The sequence below is a fragment of the Aethalodelphis obliquidens genome, unplaced genomic scaffold, assembly GCF_003676395.1.
Source record: "Aethalodelphis obliquidens isolate GAN/ISIS:26980383/991018 unplaced genomic scaffold, ASM367639v1 scaffold7, whole genome shotgun sequence".
Lineage (NCBI taxonomy): Eukaryota > Metazoa > Chordata > Mammalia > Artiodactyla > Delphinidae > Aethalodelphis > Aethalodelphis obliquidens.
In genome coordinates, this window is record NW_020837951.1 from 19,102,010 (window position 1) to 19,119,931 (window position 17,922).

Sequence of the window (17,922 nt, forward strand, 5' to 3'; positions counted from 1 at the left end):
ACACTGACAAGTAAGTTTTAGAGCTCTACTAGTTCTAGAGCAGAGCACCTATGGCTAACAATGCTGTATTGTATACTTAAAATCTGCCAAGAGTATGGATCTTAGTTAAGTGTTCTTACCACCAAAAAATTTAATAATAATAATAAAGGGGGCAGGAGTAAACTTTGGAAGGTGATGGATCTGCCTATGACCTTGAGGGTGGTGATGGTTTCACAGGTGTATACTTTATCCCCAAACCCACTGAGTTATATACACTAAATATGTACACCTTTTTACATGTCATCATACCTTAACAAAGCAGTTTAATAAAAAAAAAAAAAAAAAAAAAAAAAGAGGGCTTCCCTGGTGGGGCAGGGGCGGAGAGTCCGCCTGACGATGGAGGGTTCACGGGTTCGTGCCCCGGTCCGGGAAGATCCCACATGCCGCGAAGCGGCTGGGTCCGTGAGCCATGGCCGTTGAGCCTGTGCGTCCAGAGCCTGTGCTCTGCAAACAGGAGAGGCCCACATACCGCAAAAAAAAAAAAAAAGAAAGAAAGAACGAAACTTGGTCAGTAAGAGGCCTTTACTCGAACTCACTGTGTGACCTCAGCTAAGTCTCATCCCTCTTCTGAGTCTCAGATTCCCCCTCTCTAACAAAGGGCTCAGACCAAACGTTCCTAAGCACTCTCCAGCTCTGGCAGTCTTAGCTGTTGGGGAGGGAGAACAGCCAAAAATGACTGAGTGAGACAGTGCTTCCTGGGAGAGATCTTGAGAAGCTCTAGGAAGAGAGCTGAGTTGGCCTGTGGAAACAGGCCATATTGAGCAAGCAGAGGCCTAAATCTCATCGGCTGATTGGAGCTGCCAGGCCATAGGTCCTCATTCCCAGTTCTGAGCTCATTCCACCTCCCTGATCACTCCTAAGTCCAAAACTGAAATTGGAAGGATCCAAAACATTCTGAACTTGCATTATTCTATTACTTCAGATGAGGAGGCTATAATCCACGGAGATCAAGCTGATTTCCTCAAAGTCAAACATCCTACTTTTGGATTCGTATAGAATTTATGAGAAACATCTTCTGTAAATGGCAAAGTTGGCAATGAACTTTAAATGCAACTCTCATCCAGTGCTCCTTTGCCTCCTTCAGATGGACTCCCGTTCTAATTCCTCTAGTTCCATGATTCTCAACCAGGGCCAATTTTGTCACCATAATGTTGATAAATCCTGCTCTAAAGCATACCAGAAGCTCATCTAGGTTTTCAAGTTACAGCATCCGAAAGACACATTCATAAATTCTCTTACAGCTAAGCTGAAAGTGAATCCTAGGTCATATCGCTCCTGGTTCTTTGACCCTCTCCATCTGACATTTATACCACAAAAAGGAACACAAGTTCCTTGTCAGGTACGAAGATGGTTTCTTATCTATCTTAATGTCAAAGATAAAGGTACCTGAGTCACATTTCCACCAAATAGGATAATCTTCCTGTTGAATTCCTGGAGATTTCAAGATGGAAAGAGGGGTCTCTGAGCTAGTTTCAGGACCAGTTTCTGTTAACTCACTGCCTTGGTTTCCTCCCTCCTCTGACAGCCACTCTTTAACTTATGCAACACTGAGTACCATTCATTTGTGCTACAAACATTTATTATAACAAGGCCTGTGCTGGATACTGGGGATTATAGAAAAAGGCACACTGGCCGCCCAGAAAAACTGCAGTCTAGTGGGGGAGACAGACCTGTCCACAGGTGGTGACAGCACAGTACAGTAACTGCCTTAGTGGGGAAGTCCAAGGAAGTGCTTGACCAGGTTTAGGGAATCAGAGAAGGCTCCCAAGGCGAAGTGAGCTCTAAGCTGAGGCTGGGTGGAGTTATCTAGGCCAGAGCAAAAGGGGCCTGGAAGTGTTCTCTACTAGGCGAAAACATATACAGATGGCTAAAGAGAAGGGAGAGCATGGCCCCTTTGAGAAATTATGAGTGGCTCCACATGGCTGAAACTGAGAAAAAGATGGAGAGAGAGGCCAAAGGTGAGGATGAAGAGAAGATGGAACCAGAATGAGAAGCGCTTCAGTGCCAGTTACGGAACTGGGCTTTATCCTGAGAATAAGGAGGGAGAGACTTGGTCAGACGCACAAGCACAACTGAGAAGGATTATTCTGGCCACATTTTGGGGATGGATTGTGAGGGCAAGTGTGGAGGAAGCGAACTGGCTTGAAAGCACTGTCAGCACCCTGGTGCAAGGTATGGTGACTTGGCTGGCGGGGCGGGAGAAGGGGGTTGTGAGGGGCATAGGCAGAGGCAGAGAGGATGAGAGATGCAGATAAATGCAGGCAGGTCTCAGCAGGTGCGATGGACAGTACCTGGTTACTGCTTGGCTACGGGGAGTGAGGAGCTGGGAGAAGTCAAGAATGACTCCCAGAGTCCTCTCTTAGGTGACTGGGGTCACTGAGGAAGGGGACACAATGGAGAAGTAGATTAGGGACAGCATGACTATTTCAGTTCTGGTTGTACTGAGTATAGATTTTCTGAAGACCACTGTCTACGTTGGTCTGGAGCTCAGAAGAAAGGTGTAGACACCCAAATGAGGGTGGGACCAGTAATGAGGTGATACACTATGGCATGAGGTTTTCATCCACCCCAGGACTGCTGACAGCACACCCAGGGCTGCAGGGAAGGAATGAAAGAAATGTCAACAGTGTTCTCCATCACTGTCGAGCATATCATTTAGCTGGAGAAGGACCTGGAGTGCCAGGTGTCTCTCTCCTCCAGCAACCTACGAGGCTGGTATTACCCTCGATTTAACAATGGAAGAAATGGAGCTCATTGAGGAGATGATGATGAGCTCATCAGCTTGGAGCTGATATTCTAAATGAGGTCTGTCTGTTTCCAAATTCTGTGTTCTTACTAAATAAACCCTATTGCCGTACTTTTCAAAAGACTGCCCCTGTGTTTCTAAACATTTAAAGTGGTGAAGCATTACAGGTGCTGATGTTGGGAAAACATGGGTTCAAATCCCAGTTTTATCATTTATTAGTAGCTCAACACCCTCATTTGCTAAGCAGAAGCTATCAATACCTACTGCACAAGATATTGTGAGGACTGGATAAGATTCCAGCATGGAAGTCTCAGCACTGTGGCGAGCATAAAGCAGTGCTCGATGAAGGTGGCCAGCATGATCACATTTAAGTACTCTTGAGTCAGTGGTGAACGACTGGGACAACTGTGCTGCCCCCACCCCTCAGGACGTTTGGCCATGTCTGGGGGCATTTTTGGTTGTCACAACTTGGGGGAGAGATGTTGCTGGCATTTGCGGGTGGAGGCCAGCGCTGCTGCTGAACATTCTACACTACACAGGACAACAAAGAATCATCTGCCCAGTAACGTCAGTACCGCCAAGGTTGAGAAATCCTGCTTTAATTTAATGCAAAATATCTAAACTGGGGTGAAATGAAATACGTTAGATTAGAGATGACCTAATTTAACCTATTCATTGCACAAAAAGAGAAAAGGGAAAGCAACTCATGTCCCAAGGAGGGATTACATGGAGAGGAAGAGGATTCTGCAGATTAAGAGCTGGACTTCTGGAAGCTTTCCGTGAGGATGTTTCTATGCCCTTCCCGCTCCCCATTTGGGGCACTTCTTTTCCGACCTCTTTGAAGAGGGGAAAGGAAGGTCCAAGAGGCCCAGGGTGAGGCCATCCTGACTCAGTCCTTCTGGTGGCCACACTCCAATCCAGCAGTGTCCTACCCAATTAAGGGAAGCAATCACGAATACATGTTGCATAATGTGCCCAGCACTTTATGAGTAATGTATCATTTACTTTTTATGACACGTGGTTCTATTGTTGTCATCCCACTGTGGCTAATGAAGACACTGGGGCTTAAGGAGGCAACGTGGTTTGCCCAAGATTACACAACTGAGAGATGCAGGAGGGACTGGAAGCCAGGCGGTGGGGCCCCTAGGTTCACGCTGACCCACTTCTCAAAGCTCACCAGAGAGACCCTGGCCTGGGCCTCCAAACCCAACATTTTTTCCATGCTTACAGGGAGCAGAGCTAGCTTCTTCCGAACACACGGTTTGGGTGTCACTAAAATTCCACTCAGCCAAAGTCATCAGAAAGCACATTTCACTGATTAGCCTACTCTTTTGGTACACAGACGAGAACTGTGAAGCTGGGTGGGTTCTCAGCCCACTTTTTTTTCAGAGATCAGAAACGGCGAGTTTGTGACTGGTCTCCTGACTCCTTGACTGTTTCATATTTGGAAACAGAAAAGCAAAAGGAAAAACACCAACTCTGAATGCTGCTTTCTCAGGAGCGGACAGAGACTTAACCTCAGGACAGCTTCCTTCTGAGACAAAGACATTTGCATGCAGTGATTCCCCAAAAGACTTTGGAGAAAAGGTTTCCTCGTCTCCCTCTGCCAGCTGAAGCAAATGGGAGTCTGGATTGTTAAAACAGCAACTCAAAAGGGGTAAGTAAAACCGCAGAATGAAAAACAAAAGCTATTTGCAGATCCCAAGCCCAAACAACACTTTCAATTCTGAAAATTTTCAAGCTAGGGCCCAAAGCTCCACTTTCCTTTTTAAAGAAGGAAAGGGATACTTACTCTTTCCCTAATTTCCCTTTAACAGCAGCCATCTTCCAGCAAGAATGCTTTTGAGTTACTCATTTACCCTATAGCTCACCTCATCCCCAAAAGGTATTTTGGTATTTTGAGGCAACAAACAAAAGTACATGCAATGTTAGGGGGCGGGGATGGAAAAAAATCGAAGTCATGGGCAAATAAGTGTCAAATCGGAAGATGAGCCAGGGAACGTGAGTAAACAGCAATGAACAGCTGTTATGATGAGCTTCCTTGTAGCCAACTCAAGGAGGAAAATCAATCTATTACTGGGCTCACAATGCCCCTAAGAAAAAAACATATTAGTTGTTCGGGAGAAAAACAGGTTTTCCTTGACATGATGCGAAAAACACACTTTTATTGTTTAAGACACTAAGACTCAGGGAGGTTGTCTACTGCAGCAACTAGCACTAATACCTGACAATTCCCCACCCCACCCCAACTTTGCAGGCACTCAGTTAAGTGTTGAAGGAAGGAATGTGCACCAACTCCACTTCAGGCTTTCTTATTTGCAGGTGAAGCTCACTAATCTTGCTATTAGGTCAGGATGCTACAACTTTTATTCCCTAGACCAAAGTGTATTCCCTAGACCTAATATTGACATTTCAGACTGGACAATTCTTTGTTTGGGGGTGGGGGGGGGCCTGTCCTGTGCATTGTAGGATGTTTAGCAGCATCCCTGGCCTCTATTAAAGAAATGCCAGTAGCATCCCTCCCCCAGTGTGACAATCAACAATGCCCAGGTACTGCCAAATGTTGCCCAGTTTAGAATCACTACCTTACACGTAAGATCTAAAAGGACAAATTATATATCCCTCTCTCCCAGCCATCCCTCTCCCCCAACATACACACCACTTATCCAAAATACAGTGGGCTAAAAGGGGCAGGATAATCACAATCAACATACCTGCTATAGAGCACAGGGAGCTCAGCTCGGTGCTCTGTGACAACTTAGATGGGTGGGATGGGGGTGGGGTGGGAGGGAGGTCCAAGAGGGAGGGGATATATGTATACACATAGCTGATTCACTTCACTGTACAGCAGAAACTAACACACCATTGTAAAGCAACTATACTCCAATAAAAAATAAAATAAAGTAAAATAAATTTTTTTTGAAAAAACATACCTGCTTGGAAAGAATGGGAAACATACAAGAGTCACAGATCCGGAGCAGTTCTGAAATCCTGCTGGGCAGACTTCAGGAAGCCTCCTGCTCTGGGTAAGGGGGAATAAATTTCCTCTCAGAGCAACCAATGCTTATCCACTGTTCTCATGACCCCAGGGTCCCCCTTTTAGGAGCCATGACCTGCCTTAGACACTTATGAAGTAAGTATTAGGGATTTATGCCCTCCTGGGTGTTGTATCTTTTTCTTAGTCTACTTTCTGTTCGTGGAAGGTTGGCATCCCAAGGGTTGTTTTAAGCCTCAAAGATTTTCTAGACCAGGCTCACGGTTTCTTTGGCATTGCATTTCACCCAGTAATGTAATAGGTTTCTGATCTATTTCCACTGACCACAACCAAAGTTCTTTTTAAGATATAGTTCTCAAATCTGTCCTTTTCCTTGCTTTCTCATGCCTTGCTTCTCTCTCTCTTAAGCCAATGGCAGCTATCTTGAGACTATACGGAAAAATCAATGAGAAGTCTGCTCTTTTCACTTGATCTATGCCCTGCATCATTTTTCCAACTGACAGGTTTTGCTGGGCCTTTGCCATTTAAATCCTTATTGAATCCCATCTCTTATTGTGTGATGTATAAAGCAGTATGCTATTCCACCCTCAAGGCCTCACATTTCTGGACTCTCTCTCCTTAATTTCTGCTTGCAATCCACCTTAGAATTTTCTGAGCTCATCCCATACTTATAAATACCTTGCCAAATGCAGCCACGCTACCATCATTCTATTTTCCTACACCTTCCCTGGAATGACAAGTACAGTAAGTGCAAGCTCTGCATTTTCAAGTCACCACAAGCAACAACGTTACAAATACCTTGTCACTGAATACTCTTACCTCCATCTTTCCAGTCTCCAATTCACTTCCCCATTACCTGTCCCCGATCACTAAGATATCATATATTTTATGTTTTTGTTATGGAGCACTCCACTTCTTACCAATTTCTGCATTAAAATAATTAACAGTAGCTGTCAAAACAGATAAATCCTAAAATTTCAGTGGATTAAAACAATAAAGGTTTATTTCTCATTCATTCAAAGCCCAAAGAAGATAAGATGCCCTTTTCCATCTTGGAGCTACAGAAGAGCCAATTGCTTCTAGACCCCAAGTGATGAGATTTTTAAAAGGCACTGAATGGTAAAGCCCAGTAGAACTTAGGTAGAACGATCAGATTAAAGGTGCGCTTCCTCTGGCGGTCGGCACACGGCAGCGCCTGGCTTGGGGCCGGGGACGACCCGGAGGGCGTCCGCGTGCTGCGTCACATCGCGGACGGAAGGCAACGCGCATGCTCCGCTGTCCCGTGCGCCCAGCCTCCTCTCCTAGGTGGACTCCCAGGAGCTCAGAGAGAGGCTGCTTGACCAGCCTGGGTCCTGGAATGAATATGAATTGGAGCCGTTGTTCTGGCCCACAGTGAACACAGAGCATGAGCAAATGACAAAGATTCTCTCCTCGGCCAACTCTGTTCAGGCTCTAGGGAACTGTCTTCCCAAGTAGACTCTGACTTTCGAGCTTCAGTGCTCATCTTTGCATTGTCCAGTTTTAGCAAGAATCCTGCCAAGTCAGTTTAGCCAGAATCCTCCATCCTGCATATCTGATGGCTCTCAATATTTATTCAGGTCTTCATCCTCCACCCCCCACCCAGGTGACGGTGTGGTCACCCTGGCCCGCCTTCAGTGAGAATCCTGTTAGGTCCTGTCAGCCAGAATCCCCCTTACTCCTGATATTTCTCCTTAGCAACTTTCCATCCACTGATCCCCACCCTGCTCCTTGGCTATAAATTCCCACTTGCCCATATGCTATATTTGGAGTTGGGTCCAGTCTCTGCAAGGCTTTGTTGTGGTGGCCCCTACATCCATCGAAATACCACCACCCTCCTTGAATAAAGTCTCCTTACTATTCTTTAACAAGGGTCATGAATAATTTTTTTTTCTTTAACAGTTAGAAGATTATTTTTTCTTTACTATAAGAAATAACTATTTGTTCCTGAGAACGCCGGAGATCTTGGGATTGTTTGTTACTACAGCATAACTTAGCCTGTCCTAACCGGTAACACCAGTGAAGGAACCAAAGATCATGGTCCTGAAGAAGAGAGACCATGTGGGAACACAGTCATTGTCATCAACAACCTGAAGAGCCAAGTGGAAAAGCAGCACCAGATTTGCTCACGTGATGCTCCCAAACTGAAAGTCGCGGGGAGGTGGCTCAGCCTAAAGAATAATATTCTGAGAGTTAGTACTAAGTGGTTGGTCTTTGCAGTTCACTGGAGGGCTGTAAGCAGAGGTGTGAGATGGGACGATAGGAGACAGCACTGAGGCCTCTTCCGGGACTGGGATGCTGTGGTTACAGGGGAAGTCTATATTGTAGGTGGCCTTTTACCCCAGCATTTCCACCTGTCAGTGAGGAAAGCACAGAGACTTAGGACTATCCAGCACCTCAGGTAAGCCAAAGAACCCTTCCTCCCAGGAAGCCCAAAGGGCCAGGATGCAGTCCTTCTCAAGAAGTTTATATGTTTTTTTCCATTAAACACAGCTATCCATTGGGTAGCTTCCCCTTTCTCTCTTTGTCTCTGTCCCTATCTCTCTGCTTCTCTGATTCTCTCTCTCTCACTGCCCTGGTTTCTATGTGCATCTGGATCTCCAGGGTGTTGTCTCTGTGTCTTTGTGTTTTCCTTTTACCTTTGTATGTTTCTGCCTCCACCTCAGTCTGTCTCTCTATTCCCGTGAATCTTTTCTCCTCTCTCCCAATCTTCACTCTATCTCTCCCCCACATACACTGTCTCCATCAATATACCACTCAGACGTTTTCTGACGGCCCCTTGAAATTAGTCCTTGGGCTTCTCTCCCACCAGAACTGGAACTAAAACCATTTACTTGTTCAGTCACATCTTCTGCCTCTGATTCTCTTTTTTCACTTCCTTTTCATCCCTAGATTGTAGCTCCTCCCCCAAACAGACATTACTCATCTCCAGCCCCAAAGGCTGAAAACCTGTGCTCAACCTCTCCCTTCTAAATTCCAGAATCATCTCTGGCCCTGGTTCCAGGGCAGTGCCTTGCCCTCCTTCCCTGCCCAAGCTCTCTGTCCAGTTCCAGAAACATTCCCCAGAAAGCCCATGACAAGGGTGTGGCCACTGCGGACTTTTTCGGGGATGAAGGGTGAAGGTTTACAGACTATACATAGAATGTCCCTGACCACGGACACCCACCCCGGCCTCAGGAGCGGCCCAGCCCTCTGCTGCAGCCTCACTCCTGCCCCTCCTCCACACAGTCCTCTGGATGTGTCTAATGGCTCCTGCCTCATGCCTTGGTGCTCACCCTGACCTCCACTGGCCACACCCTCCACACGTGGCAGTGTGACAGGATGGCAGAGGGAGCAGAGCACACGCTAGGAACTTGGGGGTGTGGGTTCAACTTCAACTCCAGCTTTACTACTCACTTTTGGGGTAATTCTGAGCAAGCTGCATCACCCCTCTACTGTCTCTTTCCTACTTTTAAAAATTGGAGTCATAGTGCCTACCTGCCAAAGTTGTGTGAGAATCAAATAAGATCATGTATAGGAAGTTCCTGATGCAGAGCTGGAACAAAGATGCTGATGGGGAAACATTTATTCCTGTTCTACCTCTTCACCACCCAAACCCCAGGCCCCTCCTCGTCTCCCTGGCTGACCTGCAGCTGGTAGACCCCGGGACAGCAGTATTATTGATATTTGCCACCAAATATGATGGATCAGCAGGCACGCAGTTCCAGTTGTTATTTACTTTGAATATCCCCACCCCACGATCACCACCACTCCTCCCCATTTTCCCCTTCCATCTCCATCCATGAAATCCACTTCAAAGGCCAAACCAAACCACCCCCCACTTATCTCTGAGCTTCCCTGGACTCCTCCAAACAGTGACAATCTGTCCGCACTTTGAGGTCCCAGTCACTGGGCGCTGATGGCAAGGTGAAATGCATGATGCTCCCTCAACATTCATGTAGCATCTACACTCTGTCCTGAACTTGGGAGACTTGGCAAGGAAAAACGCATAGTCTCTACCCTTAAGCCGTTCACAGGCTAGTGGGCGGGAGAGCTGTGTAAATGCACCATGACAATGCAGTGTGGTAAGACTTCAGTAACTGAGGTGTGGGCTAGACATACTGAGAGGAGGGAGCTCTAACTTTGCCTGGGGCTACCACTGTGAATGCAGCTGCATAGCTGAGCCCTCTGCTCCTCTATTGCAAGATCCACTTGATGCAATGCTGCACTAAGAGCCAATGCTGTCCGTGTTGAGAGAGAATAAGACAAGGGCAAAATAATAATGGTGTTCAGCCTCAGATCTGGGTCACATCTGTGTATCCAGTTTCTGGTTGAGTTTGGGCCACAGAGTAGGTATCCGAGGAATCAGAGAATGCCCACAGCCACAGCCAGGCCTCACAACTTAGCAACATTATTGATTGAATACTATAAAAGCCAGAGAAGGAAGAAAGAGTTCAAGGGAAGAGTCTAGTTGTTTGGCCAAGACAACTCAGTGTCCATCTTGCCTGCTCCAAATTTGCTCCAACCCTCTCTTCACCCAAGCACTCTCCTCCCAACCAGAACATGTCATCTGTCCAGAGACAGCTCTCCACCATTTTCTTACCATAATCAAGTGGTCAACAAATACACAATCATAACTCCTGGCCCTTTTAAAGGAATGTTGATTTAAGGAAAGACTTAACAATGGGACCAGGTTCAACAAGACTTCATTTATCTAGCAACATCAGCTGCTGGACCAGAATCAAGAATTAAGAAGAAATAAAAACATTCCTCTGTGAGGCCAGAACAGATACCCTGAAATCTATGTACTAACACCCATCCACGTGATTCGTTGGAAAGTCTATTAGGACCAGACGCAGCACCCACTGATTCTTATTTCTTGTCTATTTCTGGATCTCAAAAAGACAGAATTGGAACTGTCATAATCCCTGGATCATGTCACACACATCATGGTCCATGCTTGGACTGCCTTGTAATTAATTAATTAGTTATAACGTTGTAAATACCAATTAACCAATGATGTAAAATGAAAGCCAGGACCTTGAGGGGATCATATGACACTACATGAAACCTCTTGCAGCCACCCATTAACTGCCCCAGCTCAGGTATCCATCATCCTGGGTCCTGTGTTCATCATTGCTTTATTCTCCCTTTTAATTAGTTGTATCGTATGTATTTCTGTGTGTGTACAGGCACATGCATTGTTTTTAACTTTATATAATCTTGCTGGATATAACCTCTTTATATAACCTTGCTGTATATAACCTTTCACTTTATATCATTTTGCTAAGATTCATCCATATTGAGGCATGTTGCGTTGTTCCTCCATTTGGAAGGCTGTATAATGCCCCACTGGGTGGCTTTGCCATACTTTATTCACCACCTTTCCTGGTGACACCCAGGTTTTTTCTACCGTGGTGACTGTTATGACAAAGGTCATTGTACGTACCTCCTGTTGAATGTGTGCAAGAGTTTCTCTCGAGCAGGTGCCTAGGAGTGGACCAGTTGGCTCTAACCTGCTTGAGAATTTTGATAAGTCTAAAGGGCATAAAGGTGTAAATGTAAGACTGGAAACCATACAACTCCTAGAGGAAAACACAGGCAGAACACTCTGTGACATAAAATAGTATCAATATTTTTTTGGATCTGTCTCCTAAAGCAAAGACAATAAAAGCAAAAATAAACAGATGGGACCCAATTAGACTTAAATCTTTTGCACAGCAAAGGAAACCATTGACTAAATGAAAGACAGTCTACTGAATGGGAGAAAATATCTGCAAATGATATGACCAATAAACGGTTAACATCCAAAATATATAAATAGCTCATACAACTCAACATCAAAAAAACAAACAACCCAATTTAAAAATGGGCCAGGGGCTTCCCTGGTGGCGCAGTGGTTGAGAGTCCGCCTGCCGATGCAGGGGACACGGGTTCGTGCCCTGGACCAGGAGGATCCCACGTGCCGCAGAGCGGCTGGGCCCGTGAGCCATGCCCGCTGGGCCTGAGCGTCCGGAGCCTGTGCTCCTTAACGGAAGAGGCCACAGCAGTGAGAGGCCCGTGTACCACAAAAAAAAAATTAAAAATTAAAAAAAAATTTAAAAAAAAAATTAAAATGGGCGGAAGGGACTTCCCTGGTGGTCCAGTGGTAAAGAATCCGCCTTCCAATGCAGGGGACACGGGTTCGATCCCTGATCTTAGAACTAAGATCCCACATGCTGTGGGGCAACTAAGCCCACAAGCCATGACTACTGAGCTCATGCGCCTCAATGAGAGAGAGAAAACTCGCACGCCACAACTAGAGAGAAGCCCGTGTGCTGCAAAGAAAGAGCCCACGTGCTGCAACTAAGACCCAACACAGACAAGAAAATTAATTAATTAATTAAATATATTTTTTTAAATGGGCAGAAGACCTGAATAGACATTTCTCCAAAGAGGACATGCAGATGGCCAACAGGCACATGAAAAGATGTTCAACATCACTAATCATCAGGAAAATGCACATCAAAACCACAATGAGATATCACCTCACACCTGTCATAAAGGCTATCATCAAAAAGAACACAAATAACAAATGTTGGCGAGGATTTAGAGAAAAGGGAGCCCTCGTACAGCGTTGGTGGAATGTAAATTGGTACAGCCACTGTGGAAAACAGTATGGAGGGCTCGCAAAAACCTAAAAATACAACTACCATATGACCCATGTGATACATACTCCTGGGTATATATCTGAAAAAAACAAAAACACTAATTTGAAAAGATACACACACCCCAATGTTCAGAGCAGCATTATTTACAATTGCCAAGATATGAAAGCAACCAAAGAGTACATCAACAGATGAATGGATAAAGAAGATGTGGTGTGTGTGTGTATATATATATATATATATATATATACACATACATATATATACACACACACACACACACACACACACACATACATACACACACACACACACACAATGGAATAGTACTCAGCCAAAAAAAATTTTAAAGAATGAAATTTTGCCACTTGTAACAACATGGATGGGCTTGGAGGGTATTATACTAAGTGAAATAAGTAAGACAGAAAGACAAGTACTGCGTGATATCACTTATATGTGGATCTTAAAAATACAACAAACTAGTGAACATAACAGAAAAGAAACAGACTCACAGATAGAGAGAACAAACTCGTGGCTACCAGCAGGGAAAGGGAAAAGGGGAGGAGCAATATAGGGATGGGAAATTAAAAGCTACAAACTTATGTATAAAATAAACTACAAAGATACACTGTACAACACAGGGAAGATAGCCAACATCCTATAATGACTATAAACCTTTAAAAATTGTGAATCACTATATTGTACACTGTAACTTATATAATATGGTACATCGACTCTACTTCAATATAAATAAATAAATATTTTTTTTAAAAAAAGAAAAATTATTTCATCAAATAACTCATTTCCCAACAGAACTGGAAAGGGGAGGCCCTGCAACAAGAACACCATTCCAGGAAGGTGAAGCTGTGCCCTGGATTAGCGATCTCCCAGGAAGACTGCGGATGCTGCACAAGTCAAAACACACTTAGAGGTCAAGAAGTAATTCCTGAAAAATGACTTTTTCCCAATTTGGGAAGCAACAGGGGAACCTCGGCCTCCCTTTCCCAGCTGCCCATGCTAATCCCTCATTGCACATCGTGGGGAAATTGCCATGGTACAGTATGGACAAGGGTTACTTAGCAGACAAGGATGTGTAGAGATGGTGTGGGGGGGGAAACCAGTGAGAAGATACAGAGAATCAGAGAGACCCTGAAAACGTTAATGCCAAAAGCACCTCAGCATTCACAAAGTTCAACTCCCTGTCCCCATTTTACAGATGCAGAGAATGAGGCCTGAAGAGTAGAAAGGATTTAGTCATCCTGTCTCAGTGAGATCAAGAACTGTAAAAGACATCAACTCCAATCATCTCTCGAATGATTGAATTTCTCCTAAAATATCCCCCAATAAGTGGTTATTCAGGTCTTGTATTTACTGATAAGACAGAGAGCTCCCACCTTTGGAAGCACCACGATTTATCATTGAAGAGTACTGACACAGGCTTAAAATTGAGCTGAAATATGCCTCTCAGTACCTTCCACTCATTCAACTCTGTGGATGCCACACAGAATGGTAAAATAATAATAACAACAACGATAATAATACAAGTTCACAATCCAAAATCTAAAAATGTGAGACACAAATGTAAAACACTGTTATGATGCCTTTGGCAGCAAAGCTGACCTGAAAGGGTGAGTGTGTGTGTGTAGATAAATCCCACTCAGTATGAGTATGTTGGACTTACAGAAATACCTCCATGCTTGACTATAGAGTACTTTTCCAGACCGCACTGGGAGTGTTACATAATATAAGGCATTTGGAATGTACTATTACAGTGAAATAGTACAGTGAAATAATAAAATTATTATTATTGTACATCAAGAATAGTCAGATATTGGCAATTTCATATTCAATTTAATGCTTTTCTAAAACCTGGTCCCGAGGATTTTGCATTAAGGACATGAGGACCTGTGATTACAAAAGAAGCCTCCATTTTAAATCACTAACTATGTGATAGGTACTGCCTCAGAAGTGACCCAAAATTTAATATCTCCACCCAAGCCTCTCCCCAGGACCCCAGTCATCCAACTGCCTCCTCATCATGTCCTCTCCACTTGGTGTCTAAATCACCTTAAAGGATGCACATTCTTTTTTTTTTTTTGCGGTACACGGGCCTCTTACTGTTGTGGCCTCTCCTGTTGCAGAGCACAGGCTCCAGATGCGCAGGCTCAGCGGCCATGGCTCACGGGCCCAGCCGCTCCGCGGCATGTGGGATCCTCCCGGACCGGGGCATGAACCCGTGTCCCCTGCATCGGCAGGCGGACTCTCAACCACTGCGCCACCAGGGAAGCCCCAAGGATGCACATCTTGATCCGAGATCTTGAACTCCCTCCCCCAGTCTTCCTTGTCTCCATGAAAGGCATCTCCATCCTTCTGATGTTCCAACCAAGAACTTGGACTCAGACTTCTCTCTTATCTTTCCCGCTCATTCACATTCAGCTCAATAAGAAATTATATCTGCTCTACTACAAAATATATTCTGAATCTGCCATTTCTTGCGATCCTCCCTGCCACCACCCTATCCAATCCACCATCATTCCTCACCTAGGAAACTGCAGTAGTTTCCAACGTGGTCTCCCTGATGCCACCCTCCTGTCTTCAGGCCACTCTCAACAGAGCAAACAGGATCATCCTTTTGAAGCTGAAATCGGAACCTGCCACCCTTCTGCACCACACCTTCCAAACCCTCCCCAACTCATTGAAGGAGAAGCCAAGTCCTACCCAACTCTCACCCCAGAAGTCCTGTGTGGTCACCCTCCTCCAACACTGCTCCAGCCATCCTGGCCACCTTGATGCTCCTTGAACACACCTGCTTCAAGGCCAGGAGAAATCTTCTACCAGACACCCACAGAGCTTCCCCTCACTCCAGGTCTTCACTCAAATGTCCACTCTCAGGAAAGGTTGCCTCTTCTGACCACCGTATTTTAAACTGCAACTAAGGTAACTCCCTGGCTCTCTTTTCTGTTTTTTAATTTTTTTCTAAAGCACTAAGGTCATCTACTATACTATAAATGTAACTTATTTTTGCTGTCTACTGGCCATCTCCGCCCACTAGAATATGAGCTTCATGAAACTAGGGATTTTTATCCGTTTTCATCACTGCTTTACCCCATCACCTAGAACACTATATTGTACCCAATAGTAAGCGCTCAAGTACAATAGCTCATTATTTATTTGTAAGCTATTTACCTCTGCCTTAGAATCCACTGAGAATCAAGAAGGAAGGGAGAAGTACCTTGTAGCAGCCAAAATAGATGTCTGTATCACCAAAAAGGTTATACAGATGGCAAATGAGTGCATGAAAAGATGTTCAATGTTGTTAGCCATTAGGGAAATGCAAATTAAAACCACAGTGAGATATCACTCTACACTTAACAAAATAGCTAAAATAAAAAAGAGTAGTAGGGGCTTCCCTGGTGGCACAGTGGTTGGGAGTCCGCCTGCCGATGCAGGGGACGCGGGTTCGTGCCCCAGTCCAGGAAGATCCCACGTGCCGCGGAGCGGCTGGGCCCGTGAGCCATGGCCGCTGAGCCTGTGCTCCGCAACGGGAGAGACCACAATGGTGAGAGGCCTGTGTACCGCAAAAAAAAAAAAAAAAAAAGAGTAGTAACCCCAAATTCTAGAGAGAGGATGCTGAGAGGATGTTGGTTCTTTCACACATTGCTGGTGGGAAATAAAATGATACAACCACTCTGGAAAAGAGTCTGGCAGTTACCTACAAACTAAATATGCGCCAGCAGTATGACCCAGCAATTTCACTCTTGGGCATTTACACTAGAGAAATAAAAACGTGTTCACACAAGAACCTGTACAGCAGTATTCATAGCAGCTTTATTCATAATAACTCTAAACTGGGAATAACCCAAATGTTTATCAGTGGGTAACTAGTTAAACAAACTGTGGTCCATCCATACCATGGGACACCATTCAGCAATTAAAAGATATGATGTATTAATCATACAATAACTTGGATAGACCTCAAGGAAGTGATGCTGAGTGGGGAAAAAAAAGCCAGTCCCCAAAAGACACAGACCACATGATTCATTTATATTACATTGGCAAATAAGGTAACTCCAAGCTGTAAAGTAGATTTGTAGTTGCCCGGAATTAAGGGAGGAAGAGGGGAAGGATAGCAGCTGTGACCATAAAATGCAGCGCGAGGGATCTTTCTGATGGAGATTTTCTGTATCTTGACTGTGGCGTTGGTCACAGGATTCTATACATGTGATAAACATCACAGGACTAAATACATATACACAAAAAAGCGCATATAAAGCTGATAGAATCTGAATATCAGTGTCAACTTCCTGGTTGTGGTATTATATCAATATTATAGTTATGCAAGATGTTGTCTTTGGGGAAAGCAGAGTAAAGGGTATACAGAATCTCTCTCTATTTTTTCTTACAACTATATGTAAATCTACCTCTACAGTTATCTCAAATAAAGGTCTGTAGGTCCATGCCCTAAAACTCTTATCCTCTTCCCACAGAAGTTCCCCAGGCACAAACTCTTTTGCAGATAGCTAGATACATTAGAATGAGGAGAGCCTGCTAGAGTTCTCAAGGTCACACAATAAAGGGACTAAAACCCAGGTATCCAAATCCCCAGTCTGGTGTTTTTAGTATTCACCATCTTTTAAGGCCTTCTTGCATTATGGATGAGAATACACATCTCTTCATTTGAACCCATACATTTACCACGTTTAAGACCCTGGTTTGATCAAGCACAGCAACTTTCTAAAAAAGAAATACAAGGGTAAGAACACACCTGTAAATCCCTTCAAGATGATTTGATGTTAAGTGTGATTTTGTGTTTAAAAGTTACAACAGCAAAGAGTTAGGTTAGTTTCAAGGAAAAGTTTCTTATTTGATTTGTTAAACCAAGAATGGGTAACCACGGAACACAAAAAAAATCATCCTTTGCTGGAATTCTTTGAAAATATGTTAGATGCTTATTTCAATAGATGTTGGTTAAGAGTCTTCTGTGTGACAGTTACTATGTTAGAAGCTACAGGGAAGGCTTGTGACTGCCCTCTTAGATTTGCTACCTTAATCAGGGTGATGAAAAACAACCAATCACAGTGCAGTATGAAGCAGTCAATCACAGAGGAAGAATGGGAAGCTGTAAGAACACAGATGAGCATCTCACCCCATCTTGGAGGCAGGGAGATGCAGGAAAGTTTTCTACATGAAGTTGAAAAAAATATGGGAGCTTGGTGATATGAAAGGAAAGGAATGGAAGATTTCCCAGTGGAGGGAACAGCAGATATAACAGTGCAGCTAGTCCACAGTGCATTTGGAGAAACTGCAGCTTAGAACGTAGTAAGAGAAGAGCTGGATGCCGAGGAGGGATGATGGTGGGCTGGTCATGAAAGGCTTTTCCAAGTAGCCTGAAGGGTTTAGGCTATGATATAAGCAGATACAGCCACTGAATGGAGGCACTAGTCAGACTGGTTTCTACCAAATGCCACAGGACATCCTTAAGCTTTCCTCTTTCTGTA

At 44.5% G+C, this 17,922-nt stretch overlaps 1 long non-coding RNA gene across 2 annotated transcripts in view; it reads right to left on the reverse strand.

Moving 5' to 3' along the window:
* Nucleotides 1–17,922, reverse strand: part of LOC113619775 (uncharacterized) — a 187,672-nt gene that overhangs the window by 162,821 nt on the left and 6,929 nt on the right. Inside the window, exon 1 of one of the 2 annotated variants that reach the window (XR_003432526.1) lies at nucleotides 5,719–8,544. The exons of the other annotated variant lie outside the window; for it this stretch is intronic. This is a non-coding gene — a long non-coding RNA (uncharacterized LOC113619775). Of the gene's footprint in view, nucleotides 1–5,718; nucleotides 8,545–17,922 lie in introns of those variants that run through there. 2 annotated transcript variants of the gene reach the window in all.